Source organism: Oreochromis aureus, linkage group 5 (genome assembly GCF_013358895.1).
Source record: "Oreochromis aureus strain Israel breed Guangdong linkage group 5, ZZ_aureus, whole genome shotgun sequence".
Taxonomy (NCBI): Eukaryota; Metazoa; Chordata; class Actinopteri; order Cichliformes; family Cichlidae; genus Oreochromis; species Oreochromis aureus.
The window spans coordinates 15,912,634-15,927,514 of NC_052946.1; the positions used below are offsets into that span (position 1 = coordinate 15,912,634).

General features: G+C 42.1%; 1 long non-coding RNA gene across 1 annotated transcript; it reads right to left on the reverse strand.

Moving 5' to 3' along the window:
• Positions 1 to 2,366: 2,366 nt before the first annotated feature.
• LOC120440261 lies at positions 2,367 to 10,067 on the reverse strand. Its single transcript, XR_005613119.1, has 3 exons — positions 9,994 to 10,067; positions 2,978 to 3,140; positions 2,367 to 2,891 (listed from the first exon to the last, which is right to left on the reverse strand). It is a non-coding gene; the product is annotated as an uncharacterized LOC120440261 (long non-coding RNA).
• Between the last annotated feature and the right edge of the window lie 4,814 nt (positions 10,068 to 14,881).

The following is a 14,881-nucleotide window of genomic DNA, read 5'->3' on the forward strand; positions in this document are numbered from 1 at the left end:
GTAAAGGTTTATGTGTGTTGCCTGGAATTAAAACCTGCTGATATTACTTATTGATCCATCCTCCTCCATTAAGATACCCTCAATCACAGCCTTCTTTATGATCTCCCTGCCCGGGCCACTCACCGCACATTCTCCTTTTGACAGGCAGGCTGCAACTCACCCCAAAACTACTGGCTTTTACTGCTATGGATGGAAATTGGAGACACTTTTTATAGCCTTTGTAGGCATGAATAGTCCTGTAGGCTCTGATGGCCCACTATCAAAAAGCCTCTAATGAAGATGGCACAATGACACAACATTGATTTCCCCCCCCCCCCCTTTTCCTTTAGATTCATAATTCATCAGCACTGAAGTTTGCCCTAAAGTTTTGGGGCATCTCTGAAGTGCTGATGTCCACGTATTTCTCCCCACCCACCCCTAAAAAGGTTCTTCCCCTCTGTAAGGTAAAACCCGAGCTCCTTCAAACCATCAAACAGGCTAAAGCCAACGCTTCTTCCTCGCACACTGTCTCTAACTAACTAGGTCTCAACACTATCGTCACGCACCTCCCTGTCCTTCTTCATTCCCTCTTCTCCTGCCCCTCTTTATTCTGCCGCTCCTTTGTCCATCTTCCTCTACATATTTAATACTCTCCACTGACTCCTCTCAACCCCTCGTGCCTCTATTCCTGAAAGAAAAAGGGGCTCAAATTGGCTGGAGAGATGAATAATGTCCCCGCCATTAACAGTGGCGCGGACGGATCAGTCTTTTCATGTGTGCAGAGGTGACGAGATGAGCTGCGGGAGAGTTGAGGGCCGGCTGCAGCGGTGCTCTTTTCATTCTCGAACTTTTGCTCAGACTGCGGCGGAGGCAGAGAAGAAATGAGGAGTAATTTGGAACGCAGATGAAGCTTTGCAGAGACGCAAAGAGTAAGGGTTCGTGAGCTGAGATTGCAGCAATTTCAAATTTCTGCTTAAATTTTTAAAAAAGAGTTTGAAAGGAGTGTCAGCTGAGGCTTAGACTTTTAGTTATTTTGAAACAGGCGTATAAGAAAAAAAACAATGCACATTTTGTGAAAACTGTTATTCAGTTTTTGTGTTTGCCTAACATCATAAGTTTTTATTTATTCTATTATCACAATCAAGTCTTAAAGTAGCCTAATTTCTCCTCATATGCTGCAAATGGTTACTTTTTCTTCAGCATGGCCAGTAGGGGGAGTTAGTGGTCCACACCTCGGTTGAGCTCAGTGAAAATGGAAGTCAAACACGGCCTGATAGTTCTCAGCGCTGAGAATTAATATGTTGTTTGGAATCGCTTGAATGTCATTCGCTGACAGAAAGAACATCTGGTGCAACCTTTGTCAAATTAAGACATGGTGTCCCTCTCTAAATTCCTCCAGAAGGCTTCTCAGGAACATAATAGGCAAACTGTTGTTCGGGTCCTAGTGAGAGATCAGAGCTGGAACACAAATATTTTAACATCTTTTTTCCCCCTCTTTTTTTTGATTGAAGAGGTGCTAAAGTAAGCTTATCATTATTAAGACAAATAATGTGCCTGACACCGATTTGACACATTTCGAAGGTTAACTGCTCCATCCCTTTCTCCTGCGGTTGATGGCGTGCCCGTGAAAGTGGTGACTCCTCTATCATATCTTTATTGGAAGTTTTGTCAGACTCCATCATGCACAGTTCTCATGACCTTGACAACCAAATCATCACTCTAAGAAAAACATTTTATTTAAAAACCCAAATTGAAAAACATGAAGATTACAAACTAGCTAATGGTCTGGCACACAGGCGTTATTCTTTGCTAAGCTCCTGAGATCTATTTGTACTTTTGCTGTGTTTGTTTCTGTATCTGCCAACCCGTCCAGCCATCCACTCATCCATTCATCCGTCCATCTTGCAAATCCTCTGTCTGTTTCGTTCTGTGTTGTTGTTGAGCGAGAGGCTGTTTCCATGAACTTACAATCTGAAGGTTGCGAAGATTTGACTCTTTTTTTTTTCATACCTCCCTGAAAAGCAGCGTAGATTATACAGCCTACAGCTTTTATCACATGTATGCCCTTCTTCAAGCTTCTTTTTTATTCTCGTCCTCTCGTCTCCCGCCTCTCAGAGACCTGAAGATAACGGCGCGGCACATGACGCCATTGTCCTCCCTCTCTCGTTCGTAGGTGGAGATTTAAAGTTCTGCTTTAAAACTGCCACTTCTCCAATCCTACTTAACCCCCCCTCGTCTTCCTCCTCTTGTCTCCCCCCTTCCTCCTGAGTATACTACCTAACCCTTCTGAACTTCAGTCGGAGTTACTGAAGACCCGGAGTACACTGGGGAGTCAGCTACACCACTGAGAGAGAGACAGAGATAGACAGAGACTTAGCTGCCTGCTATTCTACCACTCTCTCCGGTAATAAGAAAAGTTTCTGTTCTTTTCTGTGTTACAGCAGGGAGATAAAACTAGGGATCACTCACACTCACATGCACTTTTTTTTTGCACAGACACGCACATAAAACACAAATCTGTGAAGATACGCGCACACTCGCACACAAAAAGAGGCACGTTATGGACAAAGTTGCTCTCTCACGCACACCCTGTAGTATGAGGCTTTTTCCTCAAACTCCTGCAGACAGAGAGAAACCCCCCTCCCAAAAAACATAGATGGGAGTAGAGGAAAAAGAAACAAGTTTAGTCTGTAAACGACTCAAAAAACCCCTGATTCAAATTAGAGGGCGATTTCCACAAAGGTCAATGTATTCAGCTGATATCCTGAGAGGGAGGAAATTTAATACCCCTTTTTGGTTGAATTAATTAATTATAATATTAGGCTAGCTCTGGGGGCCCTTTTCTTCAGTGATTAAGTGAGCACATATCTTTAAAAGACTGCGATGGTCTCTGGAGGCCTGGGCTTCTGAACCTTGGGGTGAAACAGAGAGAGATGTATTATACATGAGAGGACCGAGAAACACAGGCCAGTCCACTCGCCTCCGCGGCAAGACACACCTTGTTCCTTCTTTAGACCTTCAGCAGCGCTTGGCTTTCTTTGCAGAGTCGCTTTCTGCCGCCCCTCTGCCCTCCTCTGGTCATCTGAATGTTCAGCTCAGCGTGGCGTAAGCTTCACAGATTAGCACTCCTCTTTACTTGCCGTGCATTGTGACGTGTGTTCCTATTAAAAAGAAAAGCAAAAAATCCTGGGATCAAAATCAGCAACAAAATATATTCAACCATCAGAAGTGAAGGGAGTCATTATGCAGAGTGGTCCCCTTTAGAGAGCTGAATTATTGATGTATGAAACCTGCAAGAAGCATTTTGAGGTTACAGGTCACCAAGGTGGTGCTGAGATAAAACTACAGACTGTCTTTTCCAAATTCCTGCGTTTTTGGTGTATATTAGCACAACATTGTTCCAGTTTCACCTCAGTACTACTTTAAAATGCTAAAACTATATTCTGCACAGAAAATTATCAATTGATTGCACATCTGACATAAACCAAGTGAAGTGAAAAGCATAAAAAATGGACAAAATTTAAATGACTTATAAATGAAGTGTAAGGATTTTACAGCAGGGGATTTGATTAACTCACAGTTGGTAGATCTCCACTTCCGTATAGTACGTATATACGTCTCTGTGGATATGCTAACCCCACTGCTGACTCAGTTGAGGAGCCTCCCAGTAGTTAATCATGTCAGGCGTGTGTGTGTCAGCGTGAGTGACAGGTGTTTGACACAAAGTCTAAATCATGGTTACTTAATTGTTGCTCCCTTCCTAGGAGAGGTCGACAATGGAGACAAAGAGGAAGGGCAGCGACGACACGAAGGTGATGACAGGGTGGGAGAAGAGAGAAAATGATAGGGTGTGTGTCATAATAGAACAAATGCACGTGGAATAAAGTTGCCGTCTGCAGACTGCATTGACTTTCGTGCAACGGTGTCATGGTCCAAAGCCAATGAGCGCTAAGAGTGCTTCTGACTAACACCCTCCATCCTCCATCTCACTACACACATGTATACACACACACACACACACACACAACCGTAGGCATCCTGCCCCCACTGCCTGACCCCGCTAAACATTCAGGTACAATTAATTATTCCTTCCTGATCTAACGAACGCGGTGCACTGATTGGACACCCTGAGGGTGTAAGGGCACTATTTTAAAAACACTTTCTGTTCATGAATTTTAATCACTTCAAATGTATTGATAAATTATTAATTAAGTGACTTTAAGTGATGCCAGGTGGGCATAATTTAAGAAGGAGCAATAAAATGCTTTTTTGGGGGGAATTGAAAATCCTGTGATGTGAAAGCAGAGCCAGGGAGCTTGTTATTTTTCTCTTAAAGCAGCTGTTTTATTTAAAAGGGGATTTCTCTCAAAGTGTTCAACAGTCTACGGGGCTTATTTGGTCAGGCGGAAAAGAGCCGCCATTTTGCAAAAATTAAGGCCATTTTTCATTCTTTACTTTACTCCAGCTGTAGGGCTCTAACAGCACGAGCAGTAATCCAGACTGACTAGGAAGACTTCCTTTTTCTTTTTCTTTTATTTGCTATGTGGTTAGTTTGCCATTGATCCTTAAGAGGTCATACCAAACATATTTTCTGGCAATATTGTTGCTCATGTGTTTAAAGTTTCAGAAAGAGCAAATACACATTTGGTTGTAAGACACAAGTGTCACACAGCCCAGGTCTTGCTCTCTGAGGTGCCAATATTGCCAATATTAGGTTAATGTTTAAAAACTGGGACTGAATATCTCCGAGACTCCTCGTGGCAGGTTCGGAGTAAAAATACAGCGTGTTTAAGTGTGGGTTCGCGTGCGTGTGCGCTGCTGGTGTCTGTTCTGAGCGTTCTATAGGTTAACCTGCCGAACAAGACCCGAGCGGGAACAGCGCAAATTACAAATTACCTCCCTTATTAGGCCTGACCCCAAATTTCCTTTCATGAATATTCATTATAGTAGCCGCTCCGCATGCCAAGAAATGAATTTGCCCTCTTCACAGAGTGGACTGTGAATAAGGAATGATTAATGAAATTCAGCATGGTATGAATCCATCATTTCTGGGATGGAGGCTGGCCTGGTAATAAGGATCCAATTAGAGCCACAGTGGGTGGGACACAGCAGGAACCATGGTAAGACAGAGCTTGTAACACCTACACACACACTGCTACGTACCCACTAACACACTCAGTGTTTTGCTTTTTTTTAATATCCAAAATTCATTAGAAGAAATCTAAAAGCATCAATTTGTTGCAGGCAGAGCAAACTTTACTAGCATCTTCCTGCCTTCGTACTCCCTCTTCTCACCTGGCTTGCAGCCGAGGTTTGGGTGGCACAGGCCAGCATCCCTCTCCACCTCGTTTTAGCTCCGCTGGCACCTCCACCTCTCCTGGTTAATTTCATGTTCCGGTGCGTCCTGAGACAGCTCATCCTGCTCCCAAATATTTGTGTTGGGAAGACCAGCTTAATCTGGAGCTGGCTGCCCGTTCACCCCACACAAACACGGGCACCATCACACACTTATCGGTGCACAGGTAGGTTTTGTGTGCCCACAGATGCAATTTGTGTATAGGAACTGATGTGGAGCTTCTGATAGCAGCGCGTAGCTTCTGCCCTCTTGGCGAGCTTCTCAACCATTTGGCCAAGTTACAGAAGGTTAACGGTGCGTCAGTGTTTACCGCTCAAGTGCGACTGCCGTGTTTACAGGTGGACGCATCAGTGAAAATCTTCTCGCTTTTTACCTAGCTGTGGAAAAAAGAAATGGCTGAGATCTCCCTCACTTCCTCTGGGTTTGTGTAGGGGCTCAGTGCAAAGGGAAATATATTGTTCTACTAAGTCCATGTTAATTGAAAATAACCCATGTTTCACCTGTGGCCAATGTAAATTCCACTTCCCGGAACATCTTTATTGTCCATTCATCTATTTTCCCCGTGTCCTCTCTCCTCTCCCTGGCTTTAATGAGGTGTTCGGTTCGTCTTCCTCATAAACTAAAACCTTTTAGATGAATTACATCTCCTTAAGATTCATCTCCAGCGCCGTGGCTTCTTTTCCCCCTTTTATGATTGTATTTAATCCACATCACATCTTTATTCAGAACAAATACCCCCCCACACACAACCCTCTGCATGACACCTTGCGGAGCGCGGGCAGAGGAAGAGGAATGTTTCAGTGAAAGTAGAAAGAGAGGGGGGGAGACGTGAAGATGTGCCAGCACAGCCGGCTCAGCCTGTTCTCTGATGATATCCTCGATAAGACTTTTAGCTAATTACTGACTGCTGCCTGTGAATGCAGCCTCACTGAAGAGAAAGGCAATGAACCTGCCTGCTAGCTCAATAGAGAGGCAGCAGGAAAAAAGAAAGGGGACGCGGCTGTTGAAAGAGAGACAGATTAACATTTGTTCTTTTACATGCCTCCCTCTGCCACACACACAATAACTTTGCTTATACTAATTAACAATTAGCAAAGACTGGTTGGCTAATTGTGTTATTGCTCCTAATCAAGAGGCTAATTACCAGAATGTCAATTCAGATTTAATTACTAAGTGCTTTGTTAATTCCCACCGAGCATAAGTTACCCTTTCTCTCTCCCGATCTCTCTCCCCCTTTTTCTTTCGCCACCTTCTCCGCCTCTCTTTTTCTCTTTCCCCCTTCCTTTTCCCTCTTGTTCCAAGTTGAACCTTGAGTGTGTTCTGAGGTCCTGTGTTGGGACTGGGAGGAGCGGGTAAATACAGAGATAAATGAGGCAAGGTGTTTGAGCGGGGGGACCTGGAGGCAGAGGCATTAATGAACAAGTTTTTACCACCGGGCCTCCAATTAGCTAACTCTCTCCCACCAACATCACAGAGAGGACAGATCCACAAAGATCCACTCAGCCCCAGCCTCCCTCCTCCTCTTCCTCGCCACCTCCTCACAGCTGTCCCTGACACTCCAGCTGCACCGAGCGCCTCCGCGACCTGATTGTGAATCAGCAGGTGCACTTAAGCAGTTTTAATAATTGTATATTTTAGCAGATTCTAAGCTCATTTCTTTCATAAATGAGAGATATTTTATTTTGATTTCTTGCAGTCCTGCTTTTTTTCCCCTTCTTCTTCTTCTCTGACTTTTTTTTATCTTAGCCACACACATGCTGAACCTTCACATAAAGGTGCTGATAGGGTATTTTTCAATGACAGACTCTTTATTATTTTTTTTAAGTGCTTACAGTTATAATAATAATAATAATCTTTATTTTTATTTTTCACACTAGCGTTTCCACTCTTGGTTCAGTGGCTTAACTGTTTTTTTTTACCTGCCTAATTCTCTCTGCTGATCTATAAGGCTCTGCATCACGGTATGAGGGATCTGAACATGGAATTAAATGGTCATTACTTGTCTCCCCGCCTCACACGAGGCACGCAAAGCACAATATATCATACACACGTGCATACTTAATCACACGTGTGCTACATTTGTTCAGTCGGAGAAAGCCATTTGTCTCTCTCTCCCTGTGTTTTTCTATTTTACTCGGTTAAAACACTAAATGATCGGTGTCTGTGGAACAGAGCGTTTAAACACAGAGCTTGCTGTAAACGTTGCTTATCTGTTACCTGCCTCTGTATGCAGGCATTTTCTCCAACCACAGTTTGGTGCTGTTGTCTTACTATTATTCATCCCCTGGACCACTGCTGAAGATGGGGGTGGTGGGGGGCGAATGCCTGCATGCGTGTGTGCACACACACAAACACGCGCGCACATCTCTGTCTCAAAAAGAGCAAGCGCTTTCACTCTCCTCTCTAACTGCCTGGCTCCTCATACTCCTGCCAAAATACCATAAGACAGGGTATAATATATATAATTATCCCCACTTACATTAGCCATTATGCCAGTGGAGCATTGCCTGCAGAATGACACACGACCTGTCAAGACTTCATTCACGCCATTAATAAGCGTCATTAGTGTCTGCTTTGAATACCCCTCTTGCACACTGCAGTCATTTCAACATGTCATAGATTTTAATTTGAGGGTAAAAATAGCTGTGAGGATATTATGCACTCTCCCAGCCAGTCTTTGTGGTCTTCTGATGGGGAGGAAGTTCACAGTGTGACCTTGGATTTTCTCTTTATTGGAATTAGAACCATTACTGTTCTTTAGTGCTGGAGGCCAGCTACTAGCGCCAAAGCTGCTATGCTTAGTGTGCGCCTTCTTTTGTGATGTCCATCAACAGCATTTGAAATCAGAATTTCAATCCATTAGTTTGTCACAAAGGATGTTGAGGAAAATGACCATCTTGCGCAGGGTTATACAAAGTGGGTTTACTGCGCTAAATTATTTTAAAAACAGAATGCACTAAAGGACATAATGTCATGGTGACCTGCTGCTGCTCATGTTAGCTGCTCATCAGCTGTTTCGACCACCATGTAATAAGCGCCGTAGAAAAGAAGAGGGTTGTAATCTAATGGTAAGTCTTTACCAATAATTATAAACTTTAACATTTAATACATATACATCTATATGAAATAACGAATGCTATATATTTCTGAGCAATCGCTCATTTCTTTAAGTACTTAAATGTTTCTGTCAAGATGATCCCCCACAGGTTCAATAATGTTATGGCTGATGGTGTTCCACTCTGTGTTTTTCTATTCATGCTTTCACCCGTGGTATTCAGTTAATGCCATTCATAATTCCATCAAGATCCCCAAGGCAGCCTCAAACCATGACAGAGCCTCCACTCTGTTTTACAGATGGCTACAAATAATCACTTTACTGATGACAATTTCAACCAAACATTTCAAATTTGGATTCATCACTCCATCAGACTGTTGCCCCTGATTTTCAATTTGGCGTACCTCAGGCTTTTCTCCCTGTGTCCCTTCCTTAAGAATAGCTTCTTTAAAGCCACCTTTCCTCTGAAACCATCTCTGATGAGACTTTAGTGATGATTTAGTAGACGGACCAGCTGTAAGGCCAGATCCATCTCTCAGATCTTGTGTCAGCTCTTTGCTGGATTTTTCCTGTTTCCTAAAGCATTCAGATGCTATTCATCTGTGGTAGAGTTTTTTAGGCCTGTCACGCCTTCTTTTATCCTCCACTTATACACTTTCCTCATATCCGTTAAGGACAAACTATGCAGTGTGCTGAGATATGCCAGGTTTTTAGGGAAAAGCAAAAATATATATTTTTGCTACAGGTTGCTGGTAACAACGTCCCTAAAGATACAATTTAAAGTAGCTTTTTTGCTAAGTTGTCCATTATGTGCAGAAACAACCCTCATCCATTCCATGAGTTAGGTGTAATTTTTTAATGTTAAATAAAGTTAGGGTTAAGTAGCTTTAAAAAAAATCATTTGAAAATGGTCAGGTACGAGGACTGGACAAAAAAAGGAATGAAAGTAACCAATGTCCAAAGAAAGACGTTGAAAGACCTTCGGAAAGCCCGAAGAATTATTGGTGCTATTCTTACTTAATTTATAATAATTTTGTGACCTCAATAATTAGCAATATAGTAATATCCTTATTTAATATAGGCTAGTGTTTGTTTTGTAAAACAGTGCGCCATTTAGAGTAAAAAATATGATTCACAGAATGTTTGTGGCATGGCTTGATCCACCCCTCTGTTTGGTTTCATCATCAGGAAGTAGTTGGACAAAAAAGTAAAACTTCACCAGCTTCTAAGCAGGAGTTCACCAAAGTTGAGTGACTTCATATTGACTATGTTAACTAATCAGACAGTGAGTGGGTTGAGCATGGCTCCATTTTTATGTTAAGTGTGTTGGATCAGACACTGAACCTCAAATTGCAATATAGCCATCAGTTTTGTGTGTGAATGGGTAAATGTGGTCAAAAAACAAAACAAAAAAAACAAACTAGAAAAGAGCTATACATATGCCAGTCCGTTTATATTTTATATAAGATTGCAAGACACTAACCCCCTGCCATCTAGAAACACATACACCATGCAGGCTAAATATATTATCCAGTTTAACTACCATATAGAATTGTTGTTATACCCCAAACAGGAAAATATAAATTGTAAGTTTAAGGTTTACCTTGATAAAAGGCTTTGAGGATTTTCCTTAGCAGGCCTTTAAATCTACAAGGTGTTGGTTAGCCATAAGCTAGCTGTGTTGTCTGCTTTTACTTCCAATGCTAAGCTAAATACCAGCTAGCTAGATGTAATTTCAAGCAATATTTCTTTAAATAACAAACGCTTATCAATATATTTTGTACAAATAGCTAATCTGAGATGCAAAACTCACATTCTAAACAAAATATATATATTTATTAAAAAATGAATACATTAAATTAAAAAAAAAAAAAAAAGCCTGCAGTTAAATTGATCATACAAATCAACAATTAGTAAAATTTGTCTTTCCAGCCCAGCTAAATTTACAAAACAAATGCCTATATAGTATTTTTTAACTCAGAGGTGGAATTGCTCAGACACTGGGTGCTGAGGTAATGGTAATTTTGAACAGTATTAAGGCTACAAATTATCAAAGCTTTATCATTATAATCTTATTTTACTTGTTTGCTCTCATCCATGATGCTTCAGTTGATGCAGGCCAGCAACTTTTTCTCATATCAAGACCTAAATCTGCCATCGCAACTCAAGATAAGTCACCCACAACAGTGTAACATATCTTTAGAAAATCTGTATTATCTCGAGGAGACACTGTAGGATAACAAAATGCTTACTCTGTTACTCTTACCCTCATTTCAGTGCTGATTAAGTGTTTAGCCAAAGTGTGTTTGTGTGTGCGTGTATGTGTGCGTGCACGCATCCGTGCCAGAGTATTTCAGAGTGCGCTCTTATAAAAATGGGTCTCTCTTTCTCTCTGTGTGTATGTGTGGCACATCACCTCAGGAATTAGAGACACCGGGGAATCTCCCACAGGTACAAGACTTGATGAGTGCGTGCGCCTGTGTGTGTGCGTGAGACAGAGAGAGAAAGACTGTCCCACAGGTATGATCGTGTGTGCGTGCCTCTTTGTGACTGTCCCACAGGTACACAGAGTGTTTGAGCCTCCTGACAGGCTGTGTCTTTGATCGTTTGGTGAGTCAGTCCTTGCTTGCCTCGCCTGTGTGCAACTGCTGTAGGGGCTAATTAACCAATGAAAGGACTTAATCACTAGAGCCTGCTGTCAACTGTACACCTTGGCTTGCTTTCAGAAAAAAAGGGAGGTTGAAGCGTGGGGGTGCCGGTGCAAAGGAGGGAATTAAAAAAAGAGGTGTTTATTTCATTTTTCATTTGAAAAGTGGCTGTGTGTTCAAATCAAGTTATTATACTGATCAGCTCTGCAATTAACCACATGGTATCTTTAATTTCCTTCTACAGTGAGAATTATCTGAGGGATTTTTTTTTATAAAATACTGGGAGAAAAACTAAAAAAAAAAGAGAGATAACCATTAATCCTGATCAGTGACCCGTCACAGCTTTCTTCCGAAAAAGACAGAAGGGGGAAAAGGAATGGAAAAGGCGAGGTGAGGAGAGGAGAGGAGAGAATGGGTATGGACGACTGACTCACCATGAACCTCTCCTCCATGTAAAGAGCCAATTAAAGCCAGGAGAAGCCTCTCTTGTTGTCCCAGTCACCTGCAACACGGTGACCTCTTCTCCTCTGACACTCCCCTTCTCTTTACTCCCATCAGCAAACTGCCAGTCTGGCATTCACGCTGTCATGGCTGTTTTACCTTTGCCACCCCCACCCCGACACCAGTAAACATACATTACATAACACAAACTCACATGTGTGTGTTTGTATATGTGTGTAGTGCTGAAGATGATGACCTGCAAGTGGCCACTAAATTTACTTTGTATTCACAAGATCCTGTAATTAGAGAAACAACGTCAAGCACAGAGCTGAGTATTTTCGCTCTGGGTTGAACCCTGCTGTTCAGCTCTGAGAGGGTGTGTGTGTGTGTCTGTGTGTGTGTGTTAGAGGTTGTTGTGCTCGTGTGTTTTAATTGATTTTTGTTGTCACAGGCAGTACGATGTTGTCAGCGTCTCTTCATGCAGATATCTCTGCCCTTTGCAGGCTTCTCTGACTTATTATACTGAAGGTGTCATATGTTATTTATGTGCTATGAGTCACAACCAAGTAAATTACTTCACAAGTAGTTTGCAAACTTAAATAGAGTTTATATAAAATGTTATATAATTAAAAAAACAGACACTTTAGTAGCAAAGTGAACGTGTAAGGAAACTAATACAATATCATGTAATAATTAATCCACACACAGGTGCAGAAATAAAAGTTATGGTTTGGTAATTACCTTCCTAAAAAGACCACAAATCCAGAGAAACATTAAAAAAAAATCTTCAAATAAAACCAGCTTTAGTGAACAAGCAATTACACACATTTGGGAATTAAAGTAATCTCATTACACATGAAAAAATGCTTTTAAGAAGCAGCAAAAATGGATCTTTTTATTAAAATATTCCTAACATATTTAAATGACATGGATAGTTTTTTTTTTCTTTCCAGAAGAGCGGGAGCACACAGAGACATTTCAGTCAACTTCCTGTAACTCGGAGACTCAACACCCCCAACTTCTATTAAAGATACCAAGGACCATCAGGACAATGCAAGGTCCAACCAAATTATATGCAGCATAAATTTAAAAAAAAAAACACACACAGACAGACAGACAGACCTATTTGAAAGAAACGACTGTAATACTTTAATTTGAATAGTTATTTAGCCAGCAAAATACAGTTACACAATAGCTCAAGTGGACAAAAAAGCTTACAAAAACCTTGACAATATACGGGCTGAATATAGTCGGGCCATTGAAACGGGCAGACAAAGGCAAACCTGGCAACCAACAGAAAAGAAGCTCAGGATTTAATCTGCATTTGGGTGATACAGACTTCATGTCCTTGCAGAATAACCCGGTTATAAAGAACTACAAGAACAACATTATAGAGTGGTAGTATTATACAATAAAACAACAAAAATACCACTTTTTGCTCTTATTGTTTGTTTTTTTTTAGTGTGGTTGTTTTTAGGATTCCAGTATGACACATCTGTTTCTACACATCATTCATTTTAAGTATTTTAAGTATCAAAAATAAAGGAAATTACTATTACTAAATTACTAAGATATCTAAAACGATTTGAATGTGAAAATAATTTTGCATGAATGTAAAGTGGCCATTATTTCTGTCCTCTGGTATTTGTTAGCCCTGTGGGTGATACTTCTCTATGAATCTTCATAAGATGGAGAGAAAACAGGACGTTTTTATGAAATTTGTCACATCAGGAAGATCACAGATGCCGCAAGAAGCATCAGTGAGAGCCCTGTTCCACTTTCATAAGCGTACTAGTGAAATGAGTCAGCAGACAAAGCATAAAGACCTCAGATTTTTTATTAGTTACTGGTGCCACAAATGCAGAAAAAAACAGATCGCCTTTACGTATGAACGGGGAGCAACTCCACAAGCCTCTGTCCCCTGGCTGATACACTCGTGATTTTTGAAGAGTAAACTTTTCTTCGCCAACAGAACTAATTCATCCTGAAACTTGGAAATAAAGAAAAGATGGAAGGGGGTGATGGGATTTGAGAAGAGAAGCAGGGAAGCCATTTAAGAAGGCAGACAGATAAGAACAGATGGTACAGGAGAGAGGACTAAGTGGAGAACTAATAGACGGTGTGGGAAAGTGATGAGAAATGAGTTGCAGGCTAAATACCCCCCGCCCCATTTCCCTTCTCTCATTCTCTCCTTCAGCTCTCCTCTGAATATGAGTGACTGACAGGGATGTTAAGTGCCGTTTGACACCAAAGATGGAGGTGACTGTGTGAAGGTAGCTATCTGACTGAGAGGTCTTCAGTGTGTGTGTGTGTGTGTGTGTGCGCGCGCACGTGTCAGAGTGGGGTTGTGTAATGAATTAGAGACATGGGTCCGATTAAAATGACTGGTAATTTCTCTGGGGAGATGAGAGCCTGGAGCAGCATGAATCAAACGACTGCTTGGATGACTCACCAACACCATCTCCTGTAGCCTCAGGCAGAGAGACGAGGTTTGGACAGAGAGGGCTGCAGAAAAGTGGACAGCGGACTGAGAGGAGAGTTGGGCGAGGCAAAAAATAATGGGGAGGAGGGGGTGCATAGATGGACAGCATGCAGGGTGATGCGAGAGGGATGCGAGGTGCTACCCAAAAAAGAAAGGCAGATCCAAAGAGTTTGATTGGAAATAAAGTGAGACAGAGGTGACTGGAAGATGGGGGGGGGGGGCGGTGAATGATTTCAGTCTGTTCTTCCCAGTCCCCCTTGTATCCCTGGCCTCATTGCATGTGACAGCAGCATGGCTAAATTACCTCATGCTAACACTCAAATTAAACAGGGCATATAGTGAGAGTGAGAGACAGTGAGAAAGAAAGGAGCAGAAAGCGAGCGAGCGACAGTGTGCGCGTGTGTGCGGTGAGTGGAGATGCCTCTGAAAAGAGTGTCCATGGTCACATTAATGCAATTTCTCTCTCGATCCCTCCATTCCCTGAGCCCAGCCCTGGATAATGAGCTAGCGAATGCTCTCCCGTCACCTCCCCCCCACTGGGCCTACCTGCTGTGCACAAAAGGCTCCGAACGCTATTTTTGGAGCCCCTCTTCTCATTTATTTCCTTGATTTGGTGATGATAATAATCATTGTGGCTTCAGGTGCCATATTCAAATTAACTGCCATTCCTCCAGTGCTATCGGCCCAGCATCACCCTGCCTTGCAAAAAGTGTCCCTGCGCCTCCCTCCGTCTGCTGCTCCCTCCCCTCCCCTCCCTCACCTCTCCTGGAAGCAATACAAAAAGCATTGAAGCAGCGCGGCTTGATATGTTTCCTTGTTGAGCTTATTCAAATCAGGTGTTTGAAAACTAACCTTGTTTGCATTGTACCGTCGTGTGGCAGAGCATCTACAATTGACAATTTACTGATACAGGCCTGTAA